Raw genomic sequence first — 14,216 nt, forward strand, 5'->3', positions numbered from 1 at the left:
TAGTATCTGGCTAAAATCCCAAAGGTTTCAAGAGACAGTTTGCAAACTTAAAAGAACCCAGTTCGACCTTTTACTTGTCCCTGCAAGGTAAGTGTTGTTTTTGTGGAATATATTTTGACGTATAATTTTTTTTTTACAGATTAATCTTTCAACAAGATATTCACATGCTAGTGACCTATACACGGAAACAATACATGCAAACTTCTGCATAATCTTTTGGAAGCTTTTAATGGCGTGACCTATACTAGAGGGTCTTATCTTTGGCAATCAATCATCAGTTACTTAGGAAAAAGCAATTAATATGGGCTGGGGGAAGGTAACAAAACGCACCATACCTTTTCGGAGGATAAGGCAACAGTTGCTTCTACTAGTAGCAGATTACGGAAAATAAAGAGAGAAACTTGTACATATCCCCAACAAGACTATGATCTGTGCTAAAGGGCATTCTTGCAGATGTAAGAATTCAGGTCATAAAGCTCGCATGTAGTTCTGGACCCTGAAATCCAGTGGAAACTCCCAGTAATCATTGGCATATTGTAAACTGGTTTGTGGCAACAGCTCACATCTTCTCATAAGAAACGGTTAGTGTGGCCTTTGGCTTTAATTATCTTTATTTTTTGCTAAAAAGATAAGGTGTGAGAGAAACCTCACGGTGAAGTTCTCCTATAAATACCCCTGATCATTCCTAAGGCTCTTGCAAGCCAGAATAATCAGCCCTCGCATAAGCAGTGATCATCCTGTAGTGTTATGGCTGGAGGTGATAATGGAGATAATTCATCAAGGAAGCACACCCAAGAATTCATTGCATGGGTAAATGGCATCATGATGTACTATCAATGTTGATGTTTGTGCTTTCTTTTACCTGGGTGGTGTCAAAATGTTTAATTATTTATAATCCTCAGTTCACGTATACCGTTTGACCGATGCAGCACTTTTTTCTAGCTAGGAATGAGGAGGCATAACATATATTGAAGTAGTTTTAGTACAACCGTACCATATATACTTGCTCATCATTTCTGTATACGCTGACACTGTTGGCAGGTGGCATGGCTGGAGACCATGGATGCAGAAGACCTAATGGAGTATGGTAAGGCGAACGAGAAGATGTTTAGCAGTGAAATGAGAGCAGCATTTAAGAAGGTATGCCTTATATATATATTCTTCCCTAGTTATTCTTAGAAATTAGTTTATTCCTACAGAAATCATAGTCTATATATGCGTGGATCCAATTAATTTTCTCAAGATTAAGTAATCGACTTTGCAGGTTGTTGATCAGAAGAAACAACAACAACCACAACCACAACAACCACAACCCAAGAGGAAAAAGAAGAGGACCGCGTTGAGTCCAATATTGGGTGCAGTGTTGAAGTTCCACAAGGATGATGGACGATGATACAAACCCTATGGGAGGACTGCGTTCAAGGGTCTTTGTGACCCGCAATGGTTCTATAGGTCGGTACTGAAAAGTGCTTGACTAAATTATCCTTTATGGCTATTTATGTATCATGATAATAAATAAGTATGTGTCTGGTGTTATTGTGTTATTCGTGTTGACCAAGTGTGGCTTGGATGTCATCCCATGTAAACGCTAGTTTATGGTAATAAAAAGAGGTGTCCTTTTGTGGAGCTCATGTTGCCATGTTTTCTACAGTACTGTAGATTCCTCTTAAGTTGTAAGACTTGGTTTCAGGTACCACTGGAGTTTGTATGCTCGGTGGTGGCCCCAGAGAATGTGTCATGACTTAATTAATAAAAGGCAGCGATTTCCAACTAAAAAACATATTCGTCTTAAGTTATACGCTCTTCGTCCCATAATGTAAAAGCGTTTTTAAAACTACAATAGTATAATACACGCTTTTATATCATGGAACGGAGGGGATACATTATAGAATTTTCTTCAACAAAGTAACTTTTTGAGAACTTGAGTGTGTACTGATCTTTTGTGTGGGTGGGGGGGGGGCAGATTGTGTACTGGTTAGGCGCATACAATTCAGTTGCTTTTATTGTCGATTTCTGAAAAAACTGTACACACAGCAAAATGAGTTCCAGTTCTATAAAACAAAACTGGCTAGATATTTCGAAGATAAGTTTGGTATGTTCGAGCTTGGTATGAATACATGTATGTGCAAAAGGCAGTACTTATTAAATTGTTGGGGCCGCAAACTCACACGCGTGTGTTAACCAGTGCAACCATATAGAGTGGTGTCGTAGGTTCCTCACACAACGAATTTATACCTATACTAATTCTGGACTCCCAAGAAATTCCCACGTTAATTAGATTTTACGAACCGTTCATCTGATGGGACCGAATTATTACGGTCTAGATCCAATCATGAAATCCTAAGAAAAAAATGTTGTTATTGTTTTTGTAAAAACAAAAGAAAAAATGAGTCTCTTAAGAAGTCCTCACCCTTTATCCCACTTCCTACGTGAAGACTTCTCCATAGGTTGCAAAAGAAAAAAAAACTTTATTCCACCTCCCACGTGAAAAGCTCTATGTCTCTCTCTCTCAATACCTCACGAGTCACGAATCCCTCCTTCTTCTAGGTCAACATAAGGAAAGAAAACAACTCCCGATCTCACAATTGGATCCCTACATGGTGGCGAGCATGATCTCACATCGATCCCACCCCACGCGGCCACCGTCCCCTCACGACTCTGCTAGGCCGAACACGCCGGCAGAGACGATGAAGACTTGTAGGAGCGCTCGTGGACTTCGAGGATGCTGACTGGCCGGTCATTGGGAAGGAACAAAGCGCACAAGAGAGAGAAGGGAGCAAGGCGCTGATGCTGCCCCTGCCGCAGGCCATCATCTGCCATAGTGGGTCATCGTTATAAGGCTAGGGCGAGTCTCCCGGATCTTCCTCTTTGCAAGGTACAAAAGTAAGAATGTTTTGCCTGCAACAAGATCGTTTCCTGATTGTTAATCCGTTCTGGTGCCTCACATACATATTTGTGCCCTTAGATCCTTCATCAGCTCTCCTCTCCTTTTCGGTGATTTTGTTGATGAATGCCAAAGCTTCTTGGAAAATATCATATCCGATCTGAAAAGAGCTACGTTCAACTTCAGCATATACCCAATCCCTCCTCCAACCTGCTAATCACTAACGTTTTCAAGTTTGAACCACACAACAATCAAGCATCTATTTTGGCTCAATTAGTGAATAATTCTCACAATGTTTGATGCAGCACTTGATTAGGTGTATTGGTGGCAAAGTGAAGCGGATTGGGCGGCCGACACCATAAGCAAACCTACCGACTAAAATAAGCCTGACACAAGAGTTTGGCTAATCTGCTGTATGGTACGACTCATTAGTAGTATTTTCTTAGACACACTGAATCATTGCTCTATCCCATGAAGGTGGAAATAGGTATAAACGGTATTCCGGCAAGAAATCTTACTTTGGAGCGGAGCGTAATATGGATCTAGCAGAAATATCGTCATTTTGATGCATTTTTCTCCTCCATTCGTTGATCTCATAATCATAATACGAGCTTTCATTCTGAGTAGATGTTGAAGGTTATCGATGCATTAGGATATAGAACAATATATTTCTATGTCTTATCTTTTAACTGATTCTATGCCTAATAAATTGCTTGGTCTCTAGAAGAAACCAGTTAGGATATTTGTCCAGCAAGAGAAATATAGACGATACATAAAAGTGGTTGATACTCTTCACTCTCCACAGTGAATCGTCTACGCTTCATGGAAACAAAAATATTGTTATTATTACTTGGCATTAAAATTGCTATGCTAGGTAACAGATATCTTTTACATAGCTATTTTTCTAATTCCAAGATTTTTGTTTCTAAAATCACAGTTAGGTTTTAGTTTCTCTATGGCACTAAGAAAAAAACTATGGCAAGTTTGCAACCCGAAATTGCTCTGTAAATTCAAGAGAATTCCTTATAGCACTGCCTTCTTTGTCTTTATTTTGCTCTTCACACAAGCATGACCACTGCTGGTCTTTGAGGTGATGGCAGGTACGTACATGCGTGCAGCTATGGTAGATGCATATATGGTAAACAAGATGTCCAAATTCAAGTCTCAAGGAAGAGGACAGAGGCCACAATAAAAAGGTATGTATGTCATTCAGTTCATCCATCTGATTTTGGGTCCGAAGGAGATGCCATGGGTTATCGCGCCGTCCTACTACTATGAGACTTCCATCTCCTTTCATGCAGTCATACAACCGGACATGATGCCTCCACACTTGTACTGGATGTCTTGCATGGCCTCTCTTAGTCTCCGTCTATCTCACAACCTGGATTGTTTCAAGAAAATAGCTGCCACCTTAAAATCCTAGGAGACTAGCCAATTGGTGAGCAATCCGTTGCCCACAAGGCCACCCTGCTTCAGATATTTCGTGGTTGGTGATGAGTAGATCGATCCATCAATCCTATGTTCATGGCGGTCATGTACATACGCAGGATTGTGGCAGCATGTGTGGTCTTGGACTACGAAAAAAGGCAAACACTTATTATTACTACAGGATATACCCACAAACTTCATGACGGTTCTAATAAACATACAATGTTCATTGGTTAGCGGAGTTAGGAGTAGAGCTATTCAAAAATATTTACTCCTGCCTATATGTTTATTCTACATCTAATTCTCACATTATACATATGTTGTACTATAAAGGCATCTAAATAATAGCATGATTAGGAGAAGAAGGCAATCTAACAGAAAACATGACTGAATGAATAATATGTTGTTTCATAAAAATAACGATATCTTAGATATAGATGTAATTAAATATATATTAATCTTCTGTACGGTCAGAGTAAGGGTCTCTCCAGTATTACTCCATCCAATTCTAAATATATGTCCTTTTAGAGATTTTATTGTGGACACATATGGATGTATATAGACATATTTTAAAATATAGATTCATTCATTTTGTTCCATATGTTGTCCATAGTGGAATCTCTAAAAGGTCTTCTATATAGGAATGGAGGGAGTATATATATATGCTTTTCTCATAGCTTATTGCTACTCAGAGTCGTATTATTTCTAAATTCTCAGTCTGAACCAAGGGTCAGTAAAATCTTCTTATGACCAACTTTTGCTGGATGGGAGCTAATAATCGTAGTTTCGTTAACAAATTGACTAAACTATGCACTATCAATTTCTTTTGTACAATTATAGTTTCGTGTGCAAAAGAGAAAATTCTCTCTTAGACCAATAAACAAAGAGCTGACTACTACTCATGGACAATTTTATTGCCCCTCGCACCTTGCCTAGAAAACACATTATGTTGGCCAGGGACGACTTTAGAGAATAGCACTCGGCAATTTTGGTTGATCGTGGAATAATAATATTACTACTAATAAGCAATGCTCTTTTGTAACCATATACAACATCAGTGGCCAATTGATTTGGATATTTCAGTTCACCTATGAGAATACGTATTCAAAGTGCAATAGCTGTGATATATGAAATTTACAAATTGTCCCACTTTAATGAAGAAAAAATAGCTATCTAACTCATCTATATATTGTATGTCATATATACAGTGGTTATATATAGAAATGTGCATCTGATGCATACCAAGATATACCTATAATAATACAGGTGCATACTATATACTAACCAGGAAATATTACATCACTATGCAACAATCTCTCAATGGAAAATCGTGGGTACAATGCTCTCACATTCCAAACGTCATGTTTCAAAATATATAACGATTTTTTAGGTTACTTAATTTCCAGCCCGAGCAGGTGCATGTTTGTAATTGCGCCACTTCCTAATGTACTGTTGTAGATGCTCAAAATGTTAGCATTATTTAATAATATTGCAGTGTTGTATTTACAGTTCAGTGCGCCTTAGGTTGGTCAAATTTCCATATATTTATAGACAACCGTGTGAGTCTGAACTGAAGAACACAACATTAATGTACTGATATTTGTTTTACCAAAAAACTTGTAAAAATATTTGCATGTAATCCGGGTAAAGATAAAACCACGCAAATGGCTGTGTAGTAAGTTATTAGAAATATTTTTGGATGGTTGATGAGAAATATTTAGTTGGTAACTCTCTAAGATTGTCTTATAATTTGAATGGTAGGCATTACACCTATGAAGTATAGGGACCTCTCCATCGAGACCCAGTTTCCTGGAGTTCTTTTTACCCATTTATTTTTTAGTCATTATATTTATTACATAGCCAGATTCTTCCGGGGTTGATACCATTTTTGTGAACTTTCAGAAAAGGAGTCGCTATATGTATAAAATGTTGGCTCTCGCTATTTTATGTACCCTTTAAGCTAGAATGTCTCATGGCATTGACTTTTGGAAATATAGTGTATATTGTGTATCTTGCATGTCAATAAGAGAGAACATAATGCAACAATGATTTGTGGAAATATAGGATCATAAAATACAGGTTGACCATGGAGTTTTTCCCTACTAACTATAAAATATACATGTTTTGAAAGTAAATTTTTACATGTATAACCGTGTACTTAATTTTAATATATTTCTATTTCTATAAATTGAAGCAACATTTCACCAAAAACTAGCCCGTGCAGCTGCACGGGTTGACGACTAGTAGCTATTAATATGTTTGTGCGTGTTGAAATAAGAAACCGCATCAACATATTAATAACTACTCCCTTTTTTATTAATATGTTTACGTGATTTCTAATTTCAACATGTCGTTTATTTTTTTTCTCTTTTTTGCGGGAACCAGCACGGTTGTTTTGAACAGGCTAAATCCAAGTATCAACTGTTCTCCGGCGGGGGCGCCAATTGCCAAACCACAACAGAACTAAACACAGAGCAGGTCGATAGAAGCGACCAGGTTCGGCTTCAACATCGGCTCTCGGTTGACTCCAGTAATTTTATTACCCCGGACTAGGAGTTTCAGTCATACGAAGTTGGGGTACATCACCAGGCCGAGCCAACCAATCCAACCGTGCGATCATCTATTGCCAAGGAGAAAAGAATATATTTGTCCCTCTAATTTACAAGAAATCTACATCGGGCTCACCATCTTTTTTGCTTGAAATTTAGTCTCTGTGCTTGAAAATGATTTATATTTCATCCAAAACAAGAAATGGGGAGAAAACCGCTGACATGTCACTGGTTTTCTCTCTCCTGTATTTTATACAACAATAATATTTTCTGGAGCACCTTGTGTGCGTTCATGTTGCACACCAATGGCCGCCATCACTGAGCACTAACGCCTTCAAATAGGCTTTTATCCCGCTTTATGAATAAAGGCACATGGCTGAACGATACATGGTGTTGAGCATAACCTCATACGAGCTGGTCAAAGAAAAACACAGCAAAAACATCCGAACACGATTAGAAGCACCGGAAGTGCCTTGCTAGACTCCTCCAGCATGTCTACTAGACGGAACAGGAGGGACTGGACCACCTCGAAGAACACCCAAGCTCACCGCCGACATCAAACCACGTGCCACCTGTTGAAATTTTATTTTATTTTGTTTTGCAAACAAAGCAAGTTACATCGCAAATGATCCACATGACGAAACTGTGTGTGATGGTTTCTCGGTATCTTTGACCTCAGAAAGTGTTTCTCTTTCCCAATGCCTAAAAATTCCCACCATCACACACAGTTCCTTTAATTCAATCATGTGCCCAGTAGAGAACACAATTCTCAACACACAATCGTTTGCATTGTCCTGAATTATCGCACATGACCTAGCTTTAGGAAGCCATGTGCGGAACTTCGCACATGGTGAACATATTATGTAATGTGTTCAATGCTCCCCATCATTGCACATAATTCATTCATCCCAGCCACTTGCGAGGCAACACACACATATTCGAGCAGCAAAATCATGTGTGTTATTACAACTTATCGCACACATGTCATTTGATCAAACTATGTGCTCTCTATCGTCCACAGTTCTCCTTTCTAAATCATACCCAATGGCTTTGCAATCACACACATTTCAATTGTAGGCCAACAGTTTTACTTTTGTAACCTTCATTGGACACAATTCGACTATAAGGTGTGCGATAGGTGGGGATTTATAGCACCAATGTGCACTAGTGTTCCGATTGTAAATATTTAGTTCCATGCTATCTAGAGAACAAGCTAAGCAAAAATTAATAATATTCAACCTAGTAAGATAATCTTGTTTGATACATCCTGTTTGAAATAACCATTATTTCATGAGCACTCAACTTATATTTTGGAATCAATAAAACACATCAATTACGTAGTTGCAATGTTGTCATCTAGAACGGGAAATAAGCAACCCATGCTTGTTGCGACTTGCCATCAGCACTATTGGCCACAAATAACCACCGGGTTTATCATGTTGAACGTTTCATATTACTTTTTAATAACACCCCCCCCCCTCCCACACTCTATATAAGAGACCCATCCTCATATGCTACATGATCTTACATCTAAGAGAGAGCAAATTGTGTGCCAGTGATGATATATTGTTGAAGTGTACAAACATATGTTCCAGGTGGTTGTTGTTGATGATAGTTTTTTTGAAACACGGTCCCTTAGGGTCCGATTCATTAAAAAGGATAGAAGAGAGTTGCCCAGTTAATTGTTGCTGATGATAGTTGTGAAGCCTATCATCACCGAAAGCATATACACATCTAAGGTTCTTTCTCTTCTTTCACATGCTAAGATGTTGTTTGTTGTGATTTGATATATAGTGTTTGCGTAGTGATATGCAAGGCAAACCACTTATGCAGTGAACCAACAAATTATAGAGTTGACGGGGCTGATGTGAATTATACTTTATCTCTGTTTTTTAGCAAGGCTACTTTTATATGTAGATCTAGAGCCCTCATGTATAGGTGACAAAGATCTATGAAAAAAGATGGATATAAAGTATATCCATTTGTGTGTCAATTTCAGGATCTATGTGTGTGTGTGTGTGTGTGTGTGTGTGTGTGTGTGTGTGTGTAGGTCTTGACTATCTCATGGATAAAGTATCTCCATTTTTTTTGTTCCATTCATTCAAATTTTAGCATAATTTTCGGTTTAGGTCAAGAGACCATGCGAAATCCCTCCTTGTAACTGGCTAAAATTTCAAAGGTTTTCACAAGAAACTAGAGCTGCACTAATATCTTGGGGTAAAGTATGTAAACCAAAAGAGCATGGAGGTCTGGGCATATTAAGTATCCATACTCATAATAAAGGTTTGCTCATGAAATTCCTGCAGAAATTTTTCAACAAAGATTAGGCACCATGAGTCCAGATCATTTGGGAAACCTATTATCAGGATTCTTTACCAGGTTTGAGATTGGTAGGCTCATTCTGGTGGAAGAACGTACTCAAACTACTGGATAATTATAAGGAAAAAGGCACTCTGCAAGACTGGAAAAGGAAATATAGTTCTGTTTTGGAATTATAATTGGTCATATATACCTCTCAAACAAAAGTTCCCTGAACTCTTCTCATTTGCTACAAACTCAACCATTGCACTGTCACACATCTATTAGCTCACTGACTTAAGCCGGCACTTTCATAGGCCCCTCTCTCAGCAGGCTTTCCAACAATTCAATGAGATGCAAAACCTTCTTCTTACAATTGCACCAACTGACCAACATGACAGATGGCATTATTCATGGAAATGCAACCTTTATTCAGACATGAAAATGTACAAATAAACTACTAGGGGATCCATATGCTCATTCACTCTTTAAGCATCTATGGAAAACATCATGCAGGTTAAGGCACAAGATTTTCTGTTGGTTGCTACTCCATGATAGACTAAATGTCAGAAACCTACTTCACAGAAAGAATATGTTCTTGGAAGATTATCATTGTGCTATCTGTGCAGATCAAACCGAAGAAACACTCCATCATCTGTTTTGGAATTGCCCTTTTGCATTGATATGTTGGGATCATCTCACGTCCGATAAACAAAGAGGAATTTCAGCCTATGATGAAATACAGCTCACACTTCAGCACCTCCCACCAGAGATAGCAATGGATATTATTATTATGGGCTGCTGGGGATTATTGTATGTAAGAAATGATAAGATCTTCAGAAATGCGACCCCACATCTGGACTCTTGGCTATTCTATCTCAAAGAATGTCTTTGGACATTTCAACTCAGATCAAAGCCTAGTAAAGCACAACTCATTAATCTCTGGATAGACAACCATCTGTAATTTGATATGGCTTTTTTCCCAGGACTGGCGTAGGCTAATTTGTGGTGGTTGATGTGATGTAATACGTTTTTGAAACTTTTTATATATATAATGACATTACCATAGAATGATTGTTCTATGTTTTAAGCTCAAAAAAATAAAATTTCAAAGGTTTCAAGAGATACTTTTGCAAATTAAAAATAACCCAGTGGCACCTGTTACATTCCCTACAAGGGAATTGTTTTTTAGTATATTTCTTTATATACTTTTTATTTTCATACAAAAGTATTTTCCCATGAAGATATTCACACGATTTTTGTTACCAAAGCGTGAATACCTTATGCTGATATATATACACGTACTTTGCATTTTGCTTCTCCCGCAAATAAACTATTACTAATGTAATACACCGAAAAAGAACATGCAACATCATTGTGTACTCCTGCATAATCTTTGGCACTTTTTAATGACATGACCTATACACCACCTTACCTTAAGGAAAGCATTAGTTACTTAAGAAAAACAATTAAGATGGGACAAAATAACAAATAAAACCACCTTATCTTTTCTGAGGATAAGACAACAGTTACTACTTACTGACAGATATTAAGGAAAAGGGAAAGTTGGGGTTGTGCGAAAGGGAGGAGGAAAATCTACGAAGCAAAACTATGATCTGTATCTTCTTGAGTTCACCGCAAACAAAGAATCATGCTAAAGAACCATATCGCAGATGTAAGAATTCAGGTCATAAAGCTCGTGTTTAGTTGTGTAGACTAAGAGCATACCTAGCAGACTCCGTATAATGCCTCGACCCGCAAAATAACCGTCAACTTACAGGTCCGCGTAAAAAAAGTTGCCCGATCAGACCCTGCAAACGCGTCGAGCCTGTAAATATTTTTGCAGGCCGCGGTAAAAAGCTCCTCCCGATCTGCAAAAACACAGTTTTCGCGTTCGCTTCTACGGTGTCCTGTATCGAGAGAAAGCAGTTGGCGGGACTTCCATGTCCACCGTACGCCACCCTGGACGTCCCCGAACGCTGGACGTCTGTCCCCGGATGCCGCCCCGCCCGTCCTGGTGGCCGCCCTGCTCGTCCTGACCGGATTCAGCGCCGGTGACGAAAGCTAGCTAGCTAGCTCCGGGCTCCTGGATGGATTTCACGATTGAAGCTAGCTAGCAAGCTCCTAGATGGATTTATGGACATACGTAGCTCCCTGGAAGGATTCGTCAACGGAGGAGCTAGCTAGCTAGTTAGCTCCTGAATGGATTCGTGGACGGAGGAGCTAGCTGAAATCCAGTGAGAACTCCCACTTTCAGTGTGAAGTGCATGGATGAACACACATTGGAAAACTTATTTCTAAACGCCAAAAAAGACTTTAAAAAAGTCTCAAGCACACATCTTCACATTCTAGGTGCACGCAAAAGGTTCTGAAAAAAAAATTACCTTTTTCTTTGGCCTGTGCAAAAAAGACCAAAAATGTGATGTGGGCCGCTATATAGAAGACTAGAATTTGTTTTTTGTGCGGAGGCAAAACAAAAATAGATTCTTTTTTCTCACAAAACTTTGTGCTGCGCACAGATATTGCAAAGATGTATGTGTGGAATTTTCTTTTGAAATCTTTGACATTGTGAAATGTGTTTAAAATGTATTTTTTGAAAAGTGGGCCCATGCGTGCAGGACGTGCCTTCTCCACTTTCACTAGCATGTACTGCAAAGTGGTTTATAGCAACAGCGCACGTCATCTCACAAGAAACGATCAATGTGGCCTTTTGTTTAATTAATGTTTATTTTGTACTGAAAAGATAAGGAGTGAGACCAACCTGATGGTAAAGCTGTGATATAAAATACACCTCGTCACTCTTAAGGTTAGAACAAGCAGCCATCACCTAAAGAGTGATCATCCTGTAGTTTGATAAGGCTTAGGTGACAATAATAAAGATAAGTCAGTAAGGGGGCGAGCCAAGGAATTCAAAGCATGGGTAAATGGCATCATGATATATAATCAGTACTGATGTTTGGACTTTTGGTTACTGTGAGGAGTTTCTCAACGGGAGTGGATTTTCTACTCTCGGGTGTACTATACCTGAGTTAACAAAACTTCAAACAATTAATATCAAACTTGATCCCAAAAAAATAAAAAATTTGGACATGAAACATGATCAAATATTTTAGGTTGTTGCAAAATTTTATCCACAAATATCATTCGAGGGACTCTCTACAAAGAAGACAAAATCATGTACTAAAAAATGCAGAAAACATGGACCTGTGATTTTGTTATTTGTGGTGAGAGCTCCTCGAATGTTATTTAAAGACGAAATTTTGCAAGTCATGTTTCCAAAAAAAAATGTAAATCTCTAAAACATTTGATCATGTTTGATGTCACAAAAAATCAAAAAAGGGATCATCTTTGGTTGTACTTCACTCGAGAGTACCCACACCTTTTCGATTTCCCGCTTCGAATACTATTCCAATGCGGTCGTTTGGAACAGAGCTGAACCCAGGTAGCAATTGTTAGACCTTCCTTGCTTCTCTCCATCGGTGACGCCAATTCGCAAATGCCAAACCACAACATAAACTAAACTAAACTAAACGCAGAGCGGGTCGATGGAAGCAATTCTATAACTCAGGAGTATGAGTTTCGTTCATACAAAGTTGGGCTGCATAACCAAACCTGTAGTCGAATCATACAACCCGGAGATTGCCTACGAAACCATAGTTTGCAAAAGAGAAAAATATTGTTTTGCTTCCTCAAATTTACAAGTCTGGAATTTGTTGGTGAACGTCGCATGGGAAACAAAAAAATTTCTACGCGCACGAATACCTATCATGGTGATCTCCATCTACGAGAGGGGATGAGTGATCTACGTACCCTTATAGACCGTACAGCAGAAGCGTTAGTGAACGCGGTTGATGTAGTGGAACGTCCTCACGTCCCTCGATCCGCCCCGCGAACTATCCCGCGATCAGTCCCACGATCTAGTGCCGAACGGACGGCACCTCCGCGTTCAGCACACGTACAACTCGACGATGATCTCGGCCTTCTTGATCCAGCAAGAGAGATGGAGAGGTAGAAGAGTTCTCCGGCAGCGTGACGGCGCTCCAAAGGTTGGTGATGATCTTGTCTCAGCAGGGCTCCGCCCGAGCTCCGCAGAAACGCGATCTAGAGGAAAAACCGTGGAGGTATGTGGTCGGGTTGCCGTGGAAAAGTCGTCTCAAATCAGCCCTAAAACCTCTCTATATATAGGTGGGAGAGGGGGGGCCTTGCCTTGGGGCTCAAGGAGCCTCAAGGGGGTCGGCCGAGCCAAGGGGGGAAGGTCTCCCCCCCCCCCAAAACCGAGTCCTACTTGGTTTGGTGGGTGGAGTCCTTCTTTCCTTTCCCACCTCCCTTTTTTTTTTCTTTTTCTCTTTGATTTTTCTTCCAATGCGCATAGGGTCCTTTTGGGCTGTCCCACCAACCCACTAAGGGCTGGTGCGCCACCCTCAAGGCCTATGGGCTTCCCCGGGGTGGGTTGCCCCCCCCCCCCCCCCCCGGTGAACTCCCGGAACCCATTCGTCATCCCCGGTAACTCCAAAAATATTCCGGTAATCAAATGAGGTCATCCTATATATCAATCTTCGTTTCCGGACCATTCCGGAAACCCTCGTGACGTCCGTGATCTCATCCGGGACTCCGAACAACATTCGGCAACCAACCATATAACTCAAATACGCATAAAACAACGTCGAACCTTAATTGTGCAGACCCTGCGGGTTCGAGAACTATGTAGACATGACCCGAGAGACTCCTCGGTCAATATCCAATAGCGGGACCTGGATGCCCATATTGGATCCTACATATTCTACGAAGATCTTATCGTTTGAACCTCAGTGCCAAGGATTCATATAATCCTGTATGTCATTCCCTTTGTCCTTCGGTATGTTACTTGCCCGAGATTCGATCTTCAGTATCCGCATACCTATTTCAATCTCGTTTACCGGCAAGTCTCTTTACTCGTTCCGTAATACAAGATCCCGCAACTTACACTAAGTCACACTGCTTGCAAGGCTTGTGTGTGATGTTGTATTACCGAGTGGGCCCCGAGATACCTCTCCGTCACACGGAGTGACAAATCCCAG

This window comes from Hordeum vulgare, chromosome 1H (genome assembly GCF_904849725.1).
Source record: "Hordeum vulgare subsp. vulgare chromosome 1H, MorexV3_pseudomolecules_assembly, whole genome shotgun sequence".
Lineage (NCBI taxonomy): Eukaryota > Viridiplantae > Streptophyta > Magnoliopsida > Poales > Poaceae > Hordeum > Hordeum vulgare.